General features: G+C 45.1%; 1 long non-coding RNA gene across 1 annotated transcript in view; it reads left to right on the top strand.

The window, feature by feature from the left end:
- The window catches only part of LOC134398535 (uncharacterized), a 114,067-nt gene extending 100,284 nt beyond the window's left edge, over positions 1-13,783 (top strand). Inside the window, exon 3 of the long non-coding RNA XR_010025418.1 lies at positions 13,762-13,783. This is a non-coding gene — a long non-coding RNA (uncharacterized LOC134398535). The remainder of the gene's footprint in view (positions 1-13,761) is intronic.
- The last annotated feature ends 5,912 nt before the right edge of the window (positions 13,784-19,695 follow it).

Below are 19,695 nucleotides of genomic sequence, written 5' to 3'. Positions count from 1 at the left end.
CGTGCATGTGTATCCCTGGATAAGCTGTCATGGTGGTGAGTTTGAGGTGTCTAACATGCAAATTGACAGAGCTATCGAAAGGGGTGTGAATGGGGTGCCTGATTTTCATAAATTCCCCAAAAATCAGGGGATGATGGGACTGCCTTGAGTCTTGGCGTGCATGTATATCCCTGGATAAGCTGTCATGGTGGTGAGTTTGAGGTTTCTAACGTGCAAATTGACAGAGCTATTGAAAGGGGTGTGAATAGGGTGCCCAATTTTCATAAATTCCCCAAAAATCAGGGGATGATGCGACTGCCTTGAGTCTTGGCGTGCGTGTGTATCCCTGGATAAGCTGTCATGGTGGTGAGTTTGAGGTTTCTAACATGCAAATTGACGGAGCTATCAAAAGGGGTGTGAATGGGGTGCCTGATTTTCATAAATTCCCCAAAAATCAGGGGATGATGGGACTGCCTTGAGTCTTAGTGTGCATGTATATCCCTGGATAAGCTGTCATGATGGTGAGTTTGAGGTTTCTAACGTGCAAATTGACGGAGCTATCGAAAGGGGTGTGAATGGGGTGCCCGCTTTTCATAAATTCCCCCAAAATCAGGGGATGATGGGATTGCCTTGAGTCTTGGCGTGCGTATGTATACCTCCATGAGGTGTCATGGTGCCAAACTTGAGGTTTCTAACTTTAACAGAAAAAAAGTTGTATACTTTTTTATCTTAATGCAAGCCTATGGGGGGAAAAACGGAGCTCCGATCCAGATCCGGAGCTCCGCAGCGGAGCGGAGCGGACATAGGCGGAGCGGGGGCGGAGCGAAGTGGCCCAATCTGCAAATCACGGATCTGGAAGAGAAGCGGAGCGGGGGGTCCGTGCACACCCCTAATCAAAACCCTTTACCTTGTTCCCTCATATATAGGGGAAAGGCTGTTGTTTTTACCCTTTCCTCAGGCTTTTCAAGAGGTGGCGCTTGACTTGAGAAGGGTGTGCTAGGCAAGGCCTTCTGTGTGAGGTCGGTGCCATCGCAGTGACCACATGAAAAGGTGGACAGGGCTCCTGTGTCTTTAACAGTTGCATAGAAAAAGGAATTTCTGCAGGTGTCATTTGTATATATGGGAAACCTGGTGAAATTCCCTCTTCATCACCACAGTTAAAGCTGCAGGTGCCCTGCCCTCTTTTAAATCTGGTCACTCTAGTATAGCTCCTGCAGCTTTAATTGTGGTGATGAAGAGGGAATTTCACCAGGTTTCCCATATATACAAATGACACCTGCTGAAATTCCCTTTTCTATGCAACTGTTGAAGATACAGGAGCCCTGTCCTCCTTTTCATATGGTCACCCTAATCTTGTATTCACCTCATTTCTTCTTAAGCACTGGCAACCTGATACAAGCATCCTATAACAACATAGGTATAGCAGCAAAGAAAGAAGCTATAGGTGGGGAGAGGAGCATTAAATCAACCAGTATAGAATGCATCTCTGCCAGTTCTCTCCAATTTCCTATATCTATTTATTGTTACAGACAATTCTTTGATGCCCAACAAACCATCATTAGAGAGGTGCAAGGTAACATCCCATTTTGTTAATGCCTACAATGCTGCACCTAACATTTGATCATGTATCCCCACTGATAACAAAACTCAGTTCAATTTATTGCCCCATGATAAAAGTGGAGAAAAAAGGATTGAATAGCAGCAACAAAAGAAAACAGATTTAATATAGATAGGGACTTTGCCGATAATGGTAGTGATAGAGGACATATGATTTTTAAAAGTATTGTTTAAGGCTAGACAAAAAATGTGTTCTGGTTTTCCAGGCATGAAAACCACTGGAAATATCAGTTTGTTTGTTTTAATAAACGCTGGTTACTGTAATAACAGCAAAGACACTGCCCCCAAACTGTTGTGAGAATCTAGGGGGAAAAGCTCATCAAAAAGAGGCAATATTATTATGCTGCCAAATCAGAAATAGTCAGAATATTGAATTTGCACCCAAGCAAATTTCCCTTTGTTTATTTTAACTAAAGTCATTTTCATGAAGCTTAAATTGGTTTGTCCTCAGATTGGTCTACAATGACAATGTCAAACCCACCATTGGCTAGAATGGACAGTTAAATTCTCTTCTGCCCCAATGATGCTATTTATATATGGCACAAATAGTGCAACAAGAGTAGGCCAGTGATTTGTACTAGTCTCCTGTGTGAAAACCTTCTTCTCTAGTTGTGTTTATGCCTGTCATTACTATAACTACAACAGATTGTATTAATCTAGCTTTGTTTCTGTTGACACATACCTTTTCTTTGCAGTACAACTGTATGTATGGATATTCAGAAAACTGATTGAGTTCATCTTAAAAACTTCTCTTCCTCTGCCATAACCCCCCCCCCCAACATTTAAAAAGAAAGAGGGAGGAAATTAAATAGGTCCCTGCTGTTGCCAGCCTGCTTTGTAAGCTTGAGAGAAGACTGCAGTCCAACCTGTGGGGTGGGGTGGAGAGGTCTGGGAGAACATAAGAAGAGCCCTGCTGAATTAGACCAAAGGTCCCTCTAGTCCAGCACTCTGTTCACAAAGTGGCCAACCAGCCATTGGACAGGGACCAACAAGCAGGACATGGTGCAACAGCACCCTCCCACCCATGTTCCCCAGCAACTAGTGCACACAGGCTTACTGCCTCGGATACTGGAGGTAGCACATAGCCATCGGAACTAGTAGCCGTTGATAGCCTTCTCCTCTAGGAATTTGTCCAGCCCCTTTTAAAGCCATCCAAATTGGTGGCCATCTTGTAGTAGTGAATTCCATGGTTCAGCTGTGCACTGTGTGAAGAAGTACTTCCTTTTATCTGTCCTGACTCTCTCAGCAATCAGCTTTGTGGGATGACCACATTGGGTTCTACTAGTATGGGAGAAAAATGTCTCCCTATCCACATTCTCCGTGTTGGTGGGGAGAGCTGCAAGGCAACCCAGGGTGAGTTGCAGAGGGCTGAAGGGTGACCCAGCAGGCTAAGGAGGGCACTGGGGCTGGTTTGGAGGGGTAGAAGAAACAAATAGGCATGTGTTTGTGTGATGGATGAATGCAGTGCATGATTGCATATCTGCGAATGGACTGTGCATGTATATAAATGAAAACCCCTGATGCAGGCATTCACCTGCTCACATGTAGGGTTAAAATGTGTAGGGGGAAGTGGGTGCACGCTTAAGCCCTGCCCCCAGCATCCCTGTCCCCCTGGAACTCAAACCTTCACACATTGCACATGAGGCATGAAGAGGCCCCACAATCATGAACTGTGCCTTACCACAGCTCTTGCACTGCCAGGTTTGTCTTTGTCTTCTTGTTGCTGTTATTATTTTACAGACAGTTGCTACCAACAAAACACTGATAAGCCAAATCGTGCTTTGCCTTTGAGGGGGCAAATGCTGTCTCAGTTCCAGAGAATCCACCCAAGATAGAAGAATGGGAAGAGCCCTAGAGGAGTTTTATCATGACCCCGAATCTTTGCAGTGTCAGCAACCCAAGAGACACCGCAACTCTCATGAAACTTGTTGATCACCTCAGATCACCGCCCGGCATGTGGAAGGGTAAAGAGAATATCATATTTCATTCAAAGAAAAAGCCAACATTACTAGCTCCCTTAATCACCCCCAAAGATTGTGGATTGTGTCAATGTGGTCCCCTGGACTTGATGAGTTTGAAGGTCAAATGCCTCCTCAACCACAAAAATCACAGGGCAAAATCTTTGGCAAATGGCACTTTTTTGGCCTCCATTTCTCCTTTATGAAATGAAGATGATACAAGGTTGAATGATTACAAAGAACCTTTTATTCAAAAAGGGCTCTATTGCTAAGCAGGCCTTGAAAATACAAACGCAGCATGACTACATTCAGGTGATTTTCTTTTTTCATTTGCTTTTTAAGGAACACATCCTCCTCCTCCTCCTCCAGTCTCATGATTGATGGGTCAGGGAGAAGGTGTACTTAGAATTTTGGAACATCTGAACATTAGTTTATTAAAAATACAAGTCCTAATGCATCACAGAAATTTCCCTGAGCCCCATTTGCGTTCTTTGTCACTAGATGTCACTGCATACACAAGCGTGCAGCTGAAGCTATGATGAGGAAGAGCAAGAAGTGCACCAAAAAAAAAAAAAGGCTCAAAAATTGTTTGATAGTATTTCAGGGTGGTTGCTGTATTAGTCCGCTGCAGAAAAAATGGCACCTTAAAGATGAACACTTTTAAAGAAGTGCTAGTCACAGTGTGTGTGTGCAAGTGTGCACACATACACACATGCATGCAGAAATGTGCGTGCACACACACACAAACATATGAACTTCTTTTAAAAATTTTTTTTGGGGGGTTGAAGGTCACATTCCCTTAGGGGTTATACTGTATGTTGAGGGCTATATGACACTGATGGGTTTGAAGCCAGATTTGGGCAGAGCCATTGCCCAAAGTGGGTGGCATCACCCTCTCTCTCTTTTTGCCACCCTGTTTCTCTCTCTCTTTCTGCCACCCCCTTCTCTCTCTCTCTCTCTCTCTTTCTGTCACCCCTTTTCTCTCTCTTTTGTCTCATCCAGTGCACTACCTGGGGTGTTACAAATCGCTTTTTCGAGAGAGCTGGACTGATAGTTTGTGCAGGGCTTTTGAAATTAGACTGAGGAGTGTATGAAATTAGGGTGAGGGCCACAAGTTGCCCACCCATGTAATTACAGGAATCACAGTCGTGATTCCTGTAGTTAAGGGCCGTCAGTAAAACGAGCATTCCGCCATGTTAAATGGAATTGCTGGGGGGTGGGTCAACCTAGCAGCCTAAAATAAAAAATATTTCAGGAATCTTTCTGAAACACGGTACTGCCAGAAAGAAATGCTGGCTTACATTCCCTGCGCGTTTCAGGGAGATTCCTGCAATATTGAGGGCTGGGTGGGAGTTTAAAGCAGAAAAGGGGGGGGCAGTATGTCTGTCCAGACCTGCTTTGTTTTACTTCCTGGTTGGCAACCTTTTTTTGCTCACTTATAGCGCCAAATTGGGACCCTTACCTTCCAATCCATTGATGGGATTGTGTTCCCCTGTCCTCCTCATTGATGGAATGGCCTTTCTTTTTAAAATATCTGCTTCCGTTGATTTTTTATTAATTTATTTGCGTCCAGTGTTAGCCTATGGGACTCTGATAAGCTCACGCATGCGCCTCAGGTTCCAAGGAGGGAGGGGGGAGAAGGGAGTGAGTGGGAGAGAGTCTGGGAGCAAGCAAGGCCATCCTCTGGGGGGGCAGGGCCTCCTTCTAGCACTTGGGCCTGCAGCCGCGCAAGGAGTTCACCTCAGCTGGGCCCAGGCTTCCTCCCAGCGTCTCCGCCCCCTCCCTGCCTCGATGGGGCCTTGTACTTTGCCTGCAAGATCATGCAGAGCAAGTACAAGGCCCCATTGACGCTGAGGGAGGGGGCTGTGGGACGCATTCTGGGACTTCCTCCCAGCGTCTCCGCCCCCTCCCTGCCTCAATGAGGCCTTGTACTTTGCCTGCAAATCGTGCAGAGCAAGTACAAGGCCCCATCGACGCTGAGGGAGGGGGCTGTGGGATGCATTCTGGGACTTCCTGGAAGTGTCCCCCCCACTCCCTGCCTAGGCCGAGGGGAAGAAGAAGAAGAAGAAGAAGAAAGCTGCAAGCAAGCAGGAGAAGAAGCAATTAGAAGGTAGGACTGAGGGGGGTCGGTGGGGGGGATGGTGGCTAGGTGAATGTAGGGGGCTGGCTGCTTAAGGGCTTTATTGCACCAGCACTATACCTTGCAATCACTGCAAATTGCATGCAAAGGACTCAGAAGTTTTCCACCTTAAAATCAGCTTTTATTGTGAAGTACTCTCATGCATCCTGCTTTAATTGTGCTTAATTTGCAAAAAAAATTGCAATTTCCCCCTTAAACTCACATGGTGGTTTGCAAAGGATTGCTGCAAAACAACAATGTCTAAAGCTGGTAGCTCTGTGCTGCAGCAGCAGTAGCAAGACAACTGCAAAAGCAGGTACATGGGTGCTGGTGTGAACTGTATTTAGCTTGCACGCTTGAAAATTGTACAGATTCCAGCCTTTGCAGTGTTAATCTCAAAGTCTTACTGGGGGAGTTTGGGTGTGTGTATGGATAAAACTCTGTAAAAAAAAATTCTCTTAAGACATTGTCAGGGATGTCTGTCAGGGATGCTTTAGGGTGGATTCCTGCATTGAGCGGGGTGGGTGGGGGTGGACTCAATGGCCTTGTAGGCCCCTTCCAACTCTGCTATTCTATGGTTCTGTGTGTCTAGATATTAATTTTAAACAGTTTTACGCTATTTGCAGGTCCATCCTTTTCTATTATAAGTAAAATGATTCAGACTTTCTTTTTAAAACAAACAAAAGCAGGCATTAGTTTGCAGCAGAAATGTCAGTATTTAGAATCATAGAATAGCAGAGTTGGAAGGGGCCTACAAGGCCATCGAGTCCAACCCCCTGCTCAATGCAGGAATATAGTGGCAGTTTCTTTCTTTTCCACTGGAAATTGTATTAGAACCTCATCTTTGCTTAGGTGAAGGAAAAGCAATTAAGTTAAAATAATTTATTTATTTATTTATTTATTTAAGAACTTCAATTTTAACTGTGGCAATATTCTTCCTTCAGGAAACATTACTTCATAGACCACCGTGATCCTTCTAGACTCCCTTTGCAGCCTTTTTTATTTTAAAGATTTTTAAAAAAGGCTGTTTCTCTAAGGTTTGAGAAGGCTTTCTTTAAAATACAGTCTTTCTTTAAAAATAGGACACTTTAGACATGTTTGAGCTCTATAGAGGAACCATACTTGTCCATAGGAATCCATGGCAAAGCGCTCTTTGTGATCTGAGGAACTGAGTAAGGGAACCCTGGAGACAATTTAGACTGACCAAAACCCTATTCCCCCTTCTGAAGAGGTCTGGATTAACACTATTCCCCCTTCTCAAGAGGTCTGGATCACATCTCTAGAAGCTGGCTTATCCGCTTCCTAGAATTTGGGATTGTAAAGATTACCCCCTGATTAATTTATTTGTTTATTTATTGTATTTACATACTGCCCCATGGCCAAAGCTCTCTGGGCAGTTTACAAAAGTTAATGAGCTCTTCATTCTGAAACATGTTGGGCATAATAATAATTAAAATAATACATTGAAAATATTTTCTCTTTTTGCATCCTGTTTACTGGAAGCATCACTGGGGTAGATGAAGAAATACTCTTTTAAGTCCATAAGGGTGTAATCTTATGCATGTTGAGAGGGGGTGAGGCCTACAACTGCCAGCATGCCCCAACCCGCAAGACTGGCTGAGGAATGCTGGGAGTTGTAGGATTTTTACTTTTCTGTCTAAAAATGCATAGGATTGCACCATTGGGCCAGGTTCAGATATTATTTAAACCTTATATTCAAGTAATGAGGTAAATGTATTGTAAACCACCCAGAGAGCTTTCTCTATGGGGAGGTATATAAATGTAATAATAAATAATGATTTATTGCTAGTTTTGCAAAAAATATTTCATGCCAATTTTTTATCATGGGATGTCTGGATCACATTGTCAATGGAATAAGTTTCTAGGTGTTCAGCTATACATTGGAGCACTGAATAGCTGCTGAGAATAAGTTTGATACAATTCTGAAAGTTACTGTACCGTTTCCACCCTTATAAATAAACGAACAAAACTGTCATAGCCCCCTGAATCACAGCAATTCATTTTTAATCATAGAATAGTAGAGTTGGAAGGGGCCTATAAGGCCATCGAGTCCAACCCCTGCTCAATGCAGGAATCCACCCTAAAGCATACGTTACAGATGGTTCTCCAGCTGTCTGTTGAAGGCCTCTAGTGTGGGAGAGGCCACAACCTCCCTAAGTAACTGGTTCCATCAATCTTCTCTTCTCCAGGCTAAACATGCCCAGTTGTTTCAGTCTCTTCATGGAGTTTCGTTTCCAAACCCCTGATCATCCTGGGTGCCCTCCTCTGAACCTCTCCAGCTTGTCTCCATCATTCTTACTATATCAGCTATATTGGAACATGGAGAGGAAATGGCTGCCTCCTCTAGCAAATATTGTCAGTGTCTTTTCACGGGTGGGTTACTCTAAAGCCTCCGCCTCCAACCCCAGCATCCTGGCTTCGAAGCCTGGAGCGGGCGGTGAGTGAAGGGAGGTAAGTGAGCGCGTGGCGGGCGAGGGAGTGCAAGCTGCAGAAGCCCTGACCTCTTTTGTATCTGATTACTCTAGTATAGCTCCTGCAGCTTGCACTGTTGTGATGAAAAGGGAATTTCACCAGGTGTCATTTGTATATATGGAGAACCTGGTGAAATCTCCTCTTCATCACAACAGTGAAAGCTGCAGAAGCCCTGACCTCTTTTGTATCTGATTACTCTAGTATAGCTCTTGCAGCTTGCACTGTTGTGATGAAAAGGGAATTTCACCAGGTGTCATTTGTATATATGGAGAACCTGGTGAAATCTCCTCTTCATCACAACAGTGAAAGCTGCAGGAGCCATACTACAGTGACCGCATTTAAAAGAGGGCAGGGCTTTCGTCATCCTTTACAAAAAGCCATGAAATTCAATGAACGAAAAACCTACGGTTTATAAAACAACGTTAAGGCCGTACACTTTTCCACCAAGCACCAAAAAGCGGGGAAATTGGGAGTTAAGGCTCGCCAGCCTTAACGCCACATCCTCCCTAAGGAGGCAGAAAGTACCAGTGAAATTCTCATTCTGCCAAAGCAGATAAACCATGAGGACAGGATGGAGAATAGGATATGCAGAGGTGACTGTGGGGTTGTGGAAAACTGATGACGAACAACTTAGAGCCACCTACTTCTTTTTTTGTTTAGAGCAGCCCTTCCCCAACCTGGTGCCCTCCAAAGGTGTTGGACTGCGACGACGGAGCAGGTAAGAAACCCCACCCCCTCCTGCCTGGCCCTGCTGCCAGGTAAGCCCCAACCCACTTACGTGTTCCATCGTCACTGGGCCCGGGCTTGAACTGAGCACCCTGGTCCATCCGGAAGCTCAATTCAAGCCTGGGCCCGGGGACGACGGAGCAGGTAAGCAACCCCCTCCTGCCTGGGCCCTTACCTAGACCCACTGCCACTGCTGTGCAAACTGCAGCAACGGCTCCAGGCAAGCCCCCACCCCAGCCCACCCCACTTACCTGCTCCGTCGTCGCTGGGCCCCGGCTTGAATCGAGTGCCCTGGTCCACCCGGAAGCAAGTCCGCACCTGCTTGAATCAGGGGCTCGATTCAAGCACGGGTCAGGCCATGATGGAGAAGGTAAGTGGTGGGGTGCGGGGGGGGGGGCTTGCCTGGAGCTGCCACCGCAACAGTTTGTGCAGTGGCGGCTCCAGGTAAGGGGCCAGGCAGGAGGGGGGTTGGCTGGAGTTGCCGCACTTTGTGCAGTGGTGGCAGCAGGGCCAGGTAAGGGGCCAGGTGTGTGTGTGGGGGTGTTCTTACCTGCTATGTTGTCGCCTGGCCCAGGCTTGAATTGAGCCCCTGGGTCCACCCAGAAGCAAGGCTGCAGGTGTGGCCTTGCTTCCAGGTGCACCAGGGCGCTCAGTTCAAGCCCGGGCCCAACGACGACAGAGCAGGTAAGTGGGGTGGGGTAGGGGGGGTGCTTGCCTGGAGGCGCCCCCTACGTTCCCCATCCTGCTGTCCCAGCATTCCTGACCATGGGACATACTGACTTGCAATGATGGATCGTCGCAGTCCAACACCTTTGGAGGGCACCAGGTTGGGGAAGGGCTGCTCTAAAGAAAAAAAGAAGTAGGTGGCTCTAAGTTGTTCGTCATCAGTTTTCCACAACCCCACAGTCACCTCTGCATATCCTATTCTCCATCCTGTCTTCATGGTTTATCTGCTTTGGCAGAATGAGAATTTCACTGGTACTTTCTGCCTCCTTAGGGAGGATGTGGCGTTAAGGCTGGCGAGCCTTAACTCCCAATTTCCCCGCTTTTTGGTGCTTGGTGGAAAAGTGTACGGCCTTAACGTTGTTTTATAAACCGTAGGTTTTTTGTTCATTGAATAGTGGTTTGTTTGGGGGATATTTTGTCATTCCTTAAAGTCCCCCCCCCATCTGAAATGTTTGTGGGCAAAAATTCAGTGTAGCCAAACTGAGCAAATCATGGTTTCTCATTTCACCAGAGTCTTTGTGTTTAGTTTCAAAGTAACCCTGTCTCATTATCACTTTTGTGGCAGCATACTAGTAATCTCAACAGTGCAGAGGTGACATCTGTGTGCCAGAATTCTCACTCAAACCAGCTATCAAAAATGGCATTTGCTCGGTGGTATCCCAACTCCCATTTTAACCCTTTGGCAAGATCTGAGCCCCACACCATCTCTCTTAAGATGTTCACATTTCAGTAAGTTATTGCTCTAGCACTATATCTGGATTTGGAACACCAGGTAAAGGTTTTTTTAACGAAACATATGTGGAAGGGACTGTGTTTGCTCCTTAAAGTTTTATGGAGAAGCAGCCTTTTAAAGTAAAGGTTGTAGGCTCAATGGGTTGGTGGAATGAACACCCACAAATGTGAGAGCCAGTCTGATAAGGGGGTTAGAGAGTTGCCCTGGGACTCAAGAGAACTGGGTTCTAGACCCCACTTGGCCATGAAGCTCACCAGGTGACTTTGGGCCAAACACTGATATCCAGCCTAGCCTACCTCACAGGGTTGTTGTGAGGATAGATGAGAATCATGTACACTGCTTTGGGCTCCAGGAATATAATGAATAGAACAAACAAACAACACCAATATGTAAAAGCTAGCGATCTAAAAGTTAGTGATCAGCTCAAATTTGGAAATATGCATTTGCAGTGAGCATTTGAAAAGAAGCTCACATATTTCTGAGAGTTCTCTGTAAGCTTATAACATTGGTGCCCTTGGAATTGTAGTTGCGGAAGTGAAGGGTGAGAAATAATGAGACGAGACACAGGAATGGGATTAAATATGGGCCACATTTATTAAAAGATCTGCAAAAGGCGGGAACACCAGATGCTCGCTCCTATCTGCCTACCCAACAAATGTGACCAAATTGAGAACCAAATCAACCTAATTATACACCCTGCCTGTCTTACAGTGTGAAGTAGGTGAAAAAACTCATAACCAAGTTAGTTTATGAGCAAAAGATTCCTACTTGGCCTCCTAAAAGTCGACCAGCAAACCCACACTGTCTACAGGGAAGGGAGGGAGGGAGCCGTGCAGCAAAAGAGGCAGCTGGGAGGGGTAAGTCTGCTTTTATACTTGATAAATCCCCTCCCAGTGCGAGTGGTGCCAAAAACGGAGGCAGCCAATGGCTGGTCACCATGTCTCGTCATGCCACCCTCACCCGCAATTAGCCTTCCCATGCTCAAGCTTTGCTGGGCGTGGGTGTAAGGCATTTCCCAACATGAACCATGGTGGAGAGCTAGTTGGAAATTCAACTCCTCTAGATATTCCAAAAGAAAAGTACTTAGGAATAGGAGAGGATTTTAGATCTGGATGGGGACAGCAAGCACCTAAAATATTGTAGAAGCCATTCATTGAATTAGCCAAATGGGAGAGAAGATGCTTATGAAACTAAAAGTCTTTCGATTGGAAGGTGTGACCATGTCATGTACAGCCATCAATGAAAGTTTCATCCAGAGTAAGAGGCTGCCATTTAAAAGTTATTTGTCTATGCACCTACAAAGCATCCTGGTCAGCCTGAATTGTGCATGTATAGGATCTCTTTTTACATTCTGAGGTGGGGAAGGATCTCTGATGGAAATGGCATGTTCTTCACACTGCATACAAGCATTTTGAGTTGGACAAGCCCATGCTCTGAAAAAGGTAATTATGAACTTCAGCAACATCTCTAGTAAAAACATAGGACATGTAGTAATTCCAAGGGAAAATGCCATTTTTACATAGAAACTGATGGCACAGCAAGGTTCCCCTGGGTGCCATCACTATCCAATCATATCTCCCTGGAAAATTTGTCTCGGGATGTATGAGAATTAGCTTTTCGCTTGTTTTTGACTCAAATTTGGCCCATTTTTACCTTCAAACACAAACACAAATATGAGCACATTTTTAGGAATGGGAAGCTCACGTTTTCCCAAACTTGTGTTCACAATTGAGAAATACACATTTTTGAAAATGTGTATTTTCAAGGTTTTGGGGGATGGGGGAGTGCATATTTGGGTGTGTCCTTCCAAAGAATGTTTACCAAAATGCACACTTTTCCAAGAAAAACAGATCACAATTGAAAATAGATCTGAGTTCGGAAAATCTCAGTGATCTCAAACATTGCTGATTATCCCATCCCTATGACATGTCCCATTTCCGTCACCATGCCAAGTACATGGAATTTCCTGTCATACCATCAAGGCCAAAGACCTGCCCAGTAGATTAAGGAGCAGATCTGTGACAAGCTTGCTGAAACAGCAGTAGAGTTTTCCAGCCAAGGAGCCATAAAAAAAAACAAGGAGCTGAGCAAAATGAAGGGTTGCACCAGCCAAAGCTAGGCACCAACTGAGCAGTTGCATAGCTGGCCCTGAGACTCTGCTTGAGGTCACCACCGCCAAGTTGGCCCTTTCTCCAGTAGCCATCCACTGCAGTTTAGATGGTGAAAATACCTGAAGAAGACCCTCCATTGAAAATTGTAGAGTATAATCAGGCACATGTGGTGGCATGCTGTCCTTAAGATGCTCAGGTCCAAAGCCATGAAAGGCCTTAAAGATAAAGAATCCACACTTTGTAGGATGACCATATTTGGAAAATCAAAGAAAAGGACACCCAGGGCATGTCTACACCTAAGGGTGCAGAGGGAGGGAGGGGGGAGGATCACGGACTTACCTGTTTCCGTGATCCTCCCCCAGTGTCTCAATGGCTGTGCGACATCCCAGAATGGAAGAGGGACATTGTGGCCGCCATTTGTTTTAATGGAGAGCTAGTCACACAATTGCGCTCCAGCACCTGTAAGTTAAACCCCCCACCTTTGAACTGTTCACCCACCCACCCCTGATGAGCACAGACTGCCCCCCCCAGCTCTGTGCCTGTTTTAAGAGCCCCACTACTTGTAGGGAGGAAGGGAGAAGCCAGAAGCGGGTGCTACACCATCCTCGGTCCTCAGTATGTCATGAATCTGACCATTTGGCTTTCCCCCACATTTGAATTTTTAAAATCTCACATTCTTTCCATCCCATTAATTAAAAAAAGGTGTACATTTTGGTAAATTCTTATCAGAGGAATCAAATGAAATTATGAGCAGTCTGCAACAGATAAGTTCAACTGGTACTATTCCTAGCATGGAGAGGGTTGTACCTGCTTACCATAGAGCTGTTAAAAATGAGGGGCCTGTCAGGAAAAAAGAGGTAGTGACCCTAATTCAATGTTACAAACATGGTTGAATAAACAGAGACTCAATCCCAGACTTTTAAAAGCTAAGCACCCAAAGCCCAATTGCCTGGATCTGTTAGTTTCACTATCACCAACATTGTATTTTTTAAAAATCTCAAGTTCTTGCTGTCCCATTTATGAAAAGAAAAATGGCAGATATTTTAAATTCTGATGAAGACAATGAACCACATGAAATTCTCAACATCTCTAGTATCCCCTCCTCATTTGAAATTGGCTTTGGCAATTTTTTCAGCCACACAATCCACCTCCTGTTAGTATATTAAACATAATTTCACTTGTAGTTTATTGATTCCACATTATCTGTATAAAGTCTTTGAATAGTTCCCCTTTTAGTCATATGCAAACTGTAGAATGCCAGCCCTTAGGAAAAGAATAAATATTTATCTGTCGATCCAGAATGAACTGTGAGATGAACCTTCAAAGAACTATTGAAGCAGGTGACAGCATCAACAGAGGCCACTTATACTGTGAGGGAAGTTAACCTACAAATATCTTTCTCAATGTGAGCAATAACAGAGCAATCCTATGTTGGTCCCCCCAGAAGCACATCTCACTGAATTCAATGGCGCATACTGCCAGATATGTGTGCATAGAATTGCAATCTAAGGCTGCAATCCTATAAAGATATTTGTGGAACTAAGCTCCCTTTGGCTCGATGGGGCTTAATTTTGAGTAGACATGAAAAGGACTGCACTGTAAGGTTCTCAATTCAAGAACTTTTTAGATTCAGTATGAAATAGATGGATATATGTTTATACGTCTGGAATTCTGAAAGGGGATTTCCTGATGAAGTCATTTCTCTGTCACAGCAGCATAAATTCTTGTGCAACAGAGGTACAAACATGTTGACTTTAACACACACACACACACACACCTATTTTCAGAGCTTTGGTATAACTCATTTTTCCCAACTGGATGAAGTGCACAGAGATTGCTCAGGCTGGAAGTGGCATGACTTCATGCAAGTGGAACAAAAATACTTTGTTTTCCCATACATCGCCTCAATTTAAACTTATTTTGATGAGAGAATATTCTCCATCACTCCTGCTTTGCTCTTCTAGCTGATAATGCATAGGCATCCTCTGATAGCCCTATTCTTTGAGCTCAAGAAATGGATGAAATGCCTCTCTGATCTGATAATACTGTAGATATTTGGTAAACACATCACCAGATTCTTTGGGGCAAACCTATATGCCTGACATATGATAGAGGCAGGATGGAACTGTCCCACATGCTTCACACATGATGCCACTGTAGCTAAACTGATGCAAGCAATCTGGCATGCCAGCACAACACATCTTCTGTAGATCTCTGACCAAAAAAAGAAGCCACATGGAATAGACACAAGGAACTTTAGAACTTAACTTTGACCCCATTCTCTATACATTTCTAACCCCATCCTGGTTCTTGTTGTGTATATCTGTGCACAGCAATTCAATGACTACCTTTCAGCAAAGGCCTGAAATAAAAGCCCTAATTCTGAAGGCCTCTTATGGTTGTAGCAAGTCTGTGGCTTTTTTATTAATTTGTATGGGGGAAACTGGTGAAATAGCACAACAGAGGAGTCATGTTAAAGATCACAAGGGCTCTGTCTTAAATCAGGTTTTGAAAACTCACAGCTCTGTGAATGCTATGGCACCTACTGTCTCATTCATGAAGGTATATAGGGGAGCTCTCTTTCTGTACTGAGAGCAGCTTTATCCATTCTTGAAGCATTTCCAGGCAAATGCAGTCATTTCTAGTGCCAGTGACACTTATAACTTTCAAAGGGAAGCTTGAACATCTTCCTCTGAGGCCAGGTGCACAGTCTGTCTCTGAAGCAGGAGATTGTGCAGCTGACTTCCAAAGAAGATCCACAAGTTCCATTTGGAACTTATTACAAAAAGCACCAAATATATGCCCCAACCACAGATGCTGAAGAAGCAGAAGTAGATCAGTTCTATGAGGATCTGCAGCACCTACTGGATAATACACCAAAAAGAGATGTTATTTTCGTTACAGGAGACTGTCAAATGACATCTGGAATTACAGGTAAGCATGGTCTAGAAGAACAAAATGAAGCGGGACATAGGCTGATAGAATTCTGCCAGGACAACTCACTGTGCATAACAAACACTCTCTTCCAACAACCGAAAAGACGGCTTTATACATGGACTTCACCAGATGGCCGACACCGAAATCAGATTGACTACATCCTTTGCAGCCAAAGGTGGCGGACATCTATACAGACAGTAAAAACAAGACCTGGAGCTGACTGTAGTTCAGATCACGAACTTCTTATTGCAGAATTTAGAACCAAACTAAAGAGAAAAGGGAAGACCCACAGATCAGTTAGATATGAGCTCACTAATATTCCTAATGAATATGCAGTGGAAGTGAATAATAGATTTAAGGGACTAGATTTAGTAGATAGGGTCCCGGAAGAACTATGGACAGAAGTTCGCAACATTGTCCAAGAGGTGGCAACAAAAAACGTCCCAAAGAAAAAGAAAACCAAGAAGGCAAGATGGCTGGAAGTAGCCCAAGAAAGAAGGAAAGCAAAAGGCAACAGTGATAGGGGGAGATATGCCCAATTAAATGCAAAATTCCAGAGGTTAGCAGAAGAGATAAGGAATTATTTTTAAACAAGCAATGTGCGGAAGTGGAAGAAGACAATAGAATAGGAAGGACAAGAGACCTCTTCCAGAAAATTAGAAACATCGGAGGTAAATTCCAGGCAAAAATGGGTATGATCAAAAACAAAGATGGCAAGGACCTAACAGAAACAGAAGAGATCAAGAAAAGGTGGCAAGAATATACGGAAGATCTGTATAGGAAGGATAATAATATTGGGGATAGCTCAGACGGTGTGGTCAGTGAGTTAGAGCCAGACATCCTGAAGAGTGAGGTTGAATGGGCCTTAAGAAGCATTGCTAATAACAAGGCAGCAGGAGACGACGGTATCCCAGCTGAACTGTTTAAAATATTGCAAGATGATGCTGTCAAGGTGATGCATGCCATATGCCAGCAAATTTGGAAAACACAAGAATGGCCATCAGACTGGAATAAATCAACTTATATCCCCATACCAAAAAAGGGAAACACTAAAGAATGTTCAAACTATCGGACAGTGGCACTTATTTCATATGCCAGCAAGGTAATGCTCAAGATCCTGCAAGGTAGACTCCAGCAATTCATGGAGTGAGAATTGCCAGATGTACAAGCTGGGTTTAGAAAAGGCAAAGGAACTAGAGACCAAATTGCCAATATCCGTTGGATAATGGAGAAAGCCAGGAAGTTTCAGAAAAACTTCTATTTCTGTTTTATTGACTATTCTAAAGCCTTTGACTGTGTGGATCATAACAAACTGTGGCAAGTTCTTGGTGGTATGGGGATACCAAGTCATCTTGTCTGCCTCCTGAGGAATCTGTGTAACGAACAAGTAGCAACGGTAAGAACAGACCACGGAACAACGGACTGGTTTAAGATTGGGAAAGGAGTACGGCAGGGTTGTATACTCTCACCTTACCTATTCAACTTGTATGCAGAACACATCATGCGACGTGCTGGGCTTGACGAATCCAAGGCTGGAGTTAAAATCGCAGGAAGAAACATTAACAATCTCAGATATGCAGATGACACCACTTTGATGGCTGAAAGCAAGGAGGAGCTGAGGAGCCTTATGACAAAGGTGAAAGAAGAAAGTGCAAAAGCTGGGTTGCAGTTAAACCTCAAAAAAACCAAGATTATGGCAACCAGCTTGATTGATAACTGGCAAATAGAGGGAGAAAACGTGGAGGCAGTGACAGACTTTGTATTTCTGGGTGCAAAGATTACTGCAGACGCTGACTGCAGCCAGGAAATCAGAAGACGTTTACTTCTTGGGAGGAGAGCAATGACAAATCTTGATAAAATAGTTAAGAGCAGAGACACCACACTGACAACAAAGGTCTGCATAGTTAAAGCAATGGTATTCCCCGTAGTAACCTATGGCTGCGAGAGCTGGACCAGAAGGAAATCTGAGCGAAGGAAGATAGATGCTTTTGAACTGTGGTGTTGGAGGAAAATTCTGAGAGTGCCTTGGACTGCAAGAAGATCAAAGCAGTCCATACTCCAGGAACTAAAGCCAGACTGCTCACTTGAGGGAATGGTATTAAAGGCAAAACTGAAGTACTTTGGCCACATAATGAGAAGACAGGATACTCTGGAGAAGAGGCTGAAAGTGGAAGGCAAAAGGAAGAGGGGCCGACCAAGGGCAAGATGGATGGATGATATTCTGGAGGTGACAGACTTGACCTTGGGGAAGCTAGGGGGAGCGACAGCCAACAGAAAGCTCTGGCGTGGGCTGGTCCATGAAGTCACGAAGAGTTGGAAATGACTGAACGAATAAACAACAAACCAACATTGTATGTGAAAGTTCAGCCCGTATTGGCATTTATTATGCCATGACTAACCCACATTGGGTCTGTTCAGAAGACGCCTTAAACCATGGCTTTAACCATGGTGGTTAAGCCAGAAAGCCAGGCCATGTTCAGAAGACACTTTAAACCATGGCTTTAACCACCGTGGTTAAAGCCATGGTTTAAGGTGTTTTCTGAGCACCCTGGCTTTCTGGCTTAACCATAATGGTTAAAGCCATGGTTTAAGGTGTCTTCTGAATGGGGCCAGTGTAATGTCTCACCATGGCCTGTCATGGCTGCGGGTCAGCAGGGTCTAACTAAAAACAACACTTGCCATCAACTAGATTGGTTGTGTGATCATGTCCATTGGGGATTCTAGGAATAAAAACTGTGAAATATTGTAGCCACCAAAATGTTTGCATCTCGAAAAGAGATTTTCATTCCAAGTTCCTATGGGTACAACCAAAGACTCAAAGAAGACTCCTGCTGGATCAGATCAAAGGTCCATCTAGACCAGCATTCTGTTCACACAGTGGCCAGCCAGACATGAGTGCAACAGCACCCCCTCACTCATGTTCCCCATCAACTGGAGGGAATCCACACACAGTCTTCGGGGCGCCTGGAGTGCGGCTGCAGTGCGCCCCGAAATCGATGCTGTAGACAGTACCTTAACCATTCCAAGAAGAGGCGGAGGAGGAGGAGGAGGAGGAGGAGGCCCCGCATTGCCCCTCGTGGGGACGGGTTGAAGAGTTGCTGGGCCCGGTGGCTTCGCCGGGGAATCGGCTGCGTCCTTGGCGCCGCCCACCTGCCTGCCGGCCTCCTGTTGCCAGCGAAAGAGCCACCCGGGCCCACCCGTGTCGGAGAGCTCAGCGGAAGAAGCCACCGGCAGCTTCTTCCGCCAAGCTCTGTGACCCGGGTGGCTCTTTTGCCGGCAACAGGCGGCCGGCAGGCAGGTGGGCGGCGCCAAGGACGCAGCCGATTACCCAGCGAAGCCACCGGGCCCGGCAACTCTTCACCCCGTCCCTGCAAGAGGCGATGTGGGGCCTCCTCCTCCACCTCTTCTTGAAACGGTTAAGGTACTGTCTACAGCATCGATTTCGGGGCGCACTGCAGCCACACTCCAGGCGCCCCGAAGACTGTGTGTGGATTTGCCCCTGGTGTATGTAGGCATACTGGCTCTGATACTGGAGGTAGCACATCACCATCACGACTATTAGCCATTGGTAGCCTGATCCTCCATGAATTTGTCTGCCTTTGAAAACCGTTCAAGTTGGTGGCCATCACTACCTTTTGTGGTAGTGAACCACACAATTAATGTGCTATGTGAAGAAGTACTTTGTTTTGTCTGTCCTGAATTTCCCACCACTTAGCTTCATTGGATGACCTCAGCTTCTACTATTATGAGAGAGGGAGAAACATTTCCCTCATTATCCACTTCTTCTACAACATGCAGACTTTTATACACCTCTGTCATTGCCCTCCACCATTTTTCCTTAGTCAAATAGCCCAAACACAGTAACATTTCCTCACAAGGGAGTTGCTCCAATCCCTTGAAAATTTTGGTTGCCCTTTTCAGCACCTTTCCAGCTCTACAATATCATTTTTTGGTTCAGTGCTCCTCAAACCTCCCAGAGGCATATCCTTAGTGCAAAAGGATGTCTGCTCATCCTCCAAGGAATAAATCACTCCCAAGGAATCATTTCCCTCTTCCTCAGAGTGATGCCTTCCATCCCCAAGCCTCTGGTTGTTTTGACACCTTCCTCCCCCCCCCCCCGGATCATCCCTGTGCATCCAAATGACACACAGGGATCCCGGGAGCAGGCAGGGATGATCCCTCCATTTTCCTGGGATAATCCTTAGGTGTAGAAAGGGCCTCTGTGTGAGAGCAGAGGAATTGTCACCCTTCAAAATGGGATGCCACTATCACATCCTTGAAGGTCTCATCTACCAA

The sequence above is a fragment of the Elgaria multicarinata genome, chromosome 4 (assembly GCF_023053635.1).
Source record: "Elgaria multicarinata webbii isolate HBS135686 ecotype San Diego chromosome 4, rElgMul1.1.pri, whole genome shotgun sequence".
In the NCBI taxonomy this organism is placed as follows: Eukaryota; Metazoa; Chordata; class Lepidosauria; order Squamata; family Anguidae; genus Elgaria; species Elgaria multicarinata.
The sequence above is the reverse complement of the archived record's forward strand: the minus strand, read 5'-3'. Positions and strand labels throughout refer to the sequence as shown.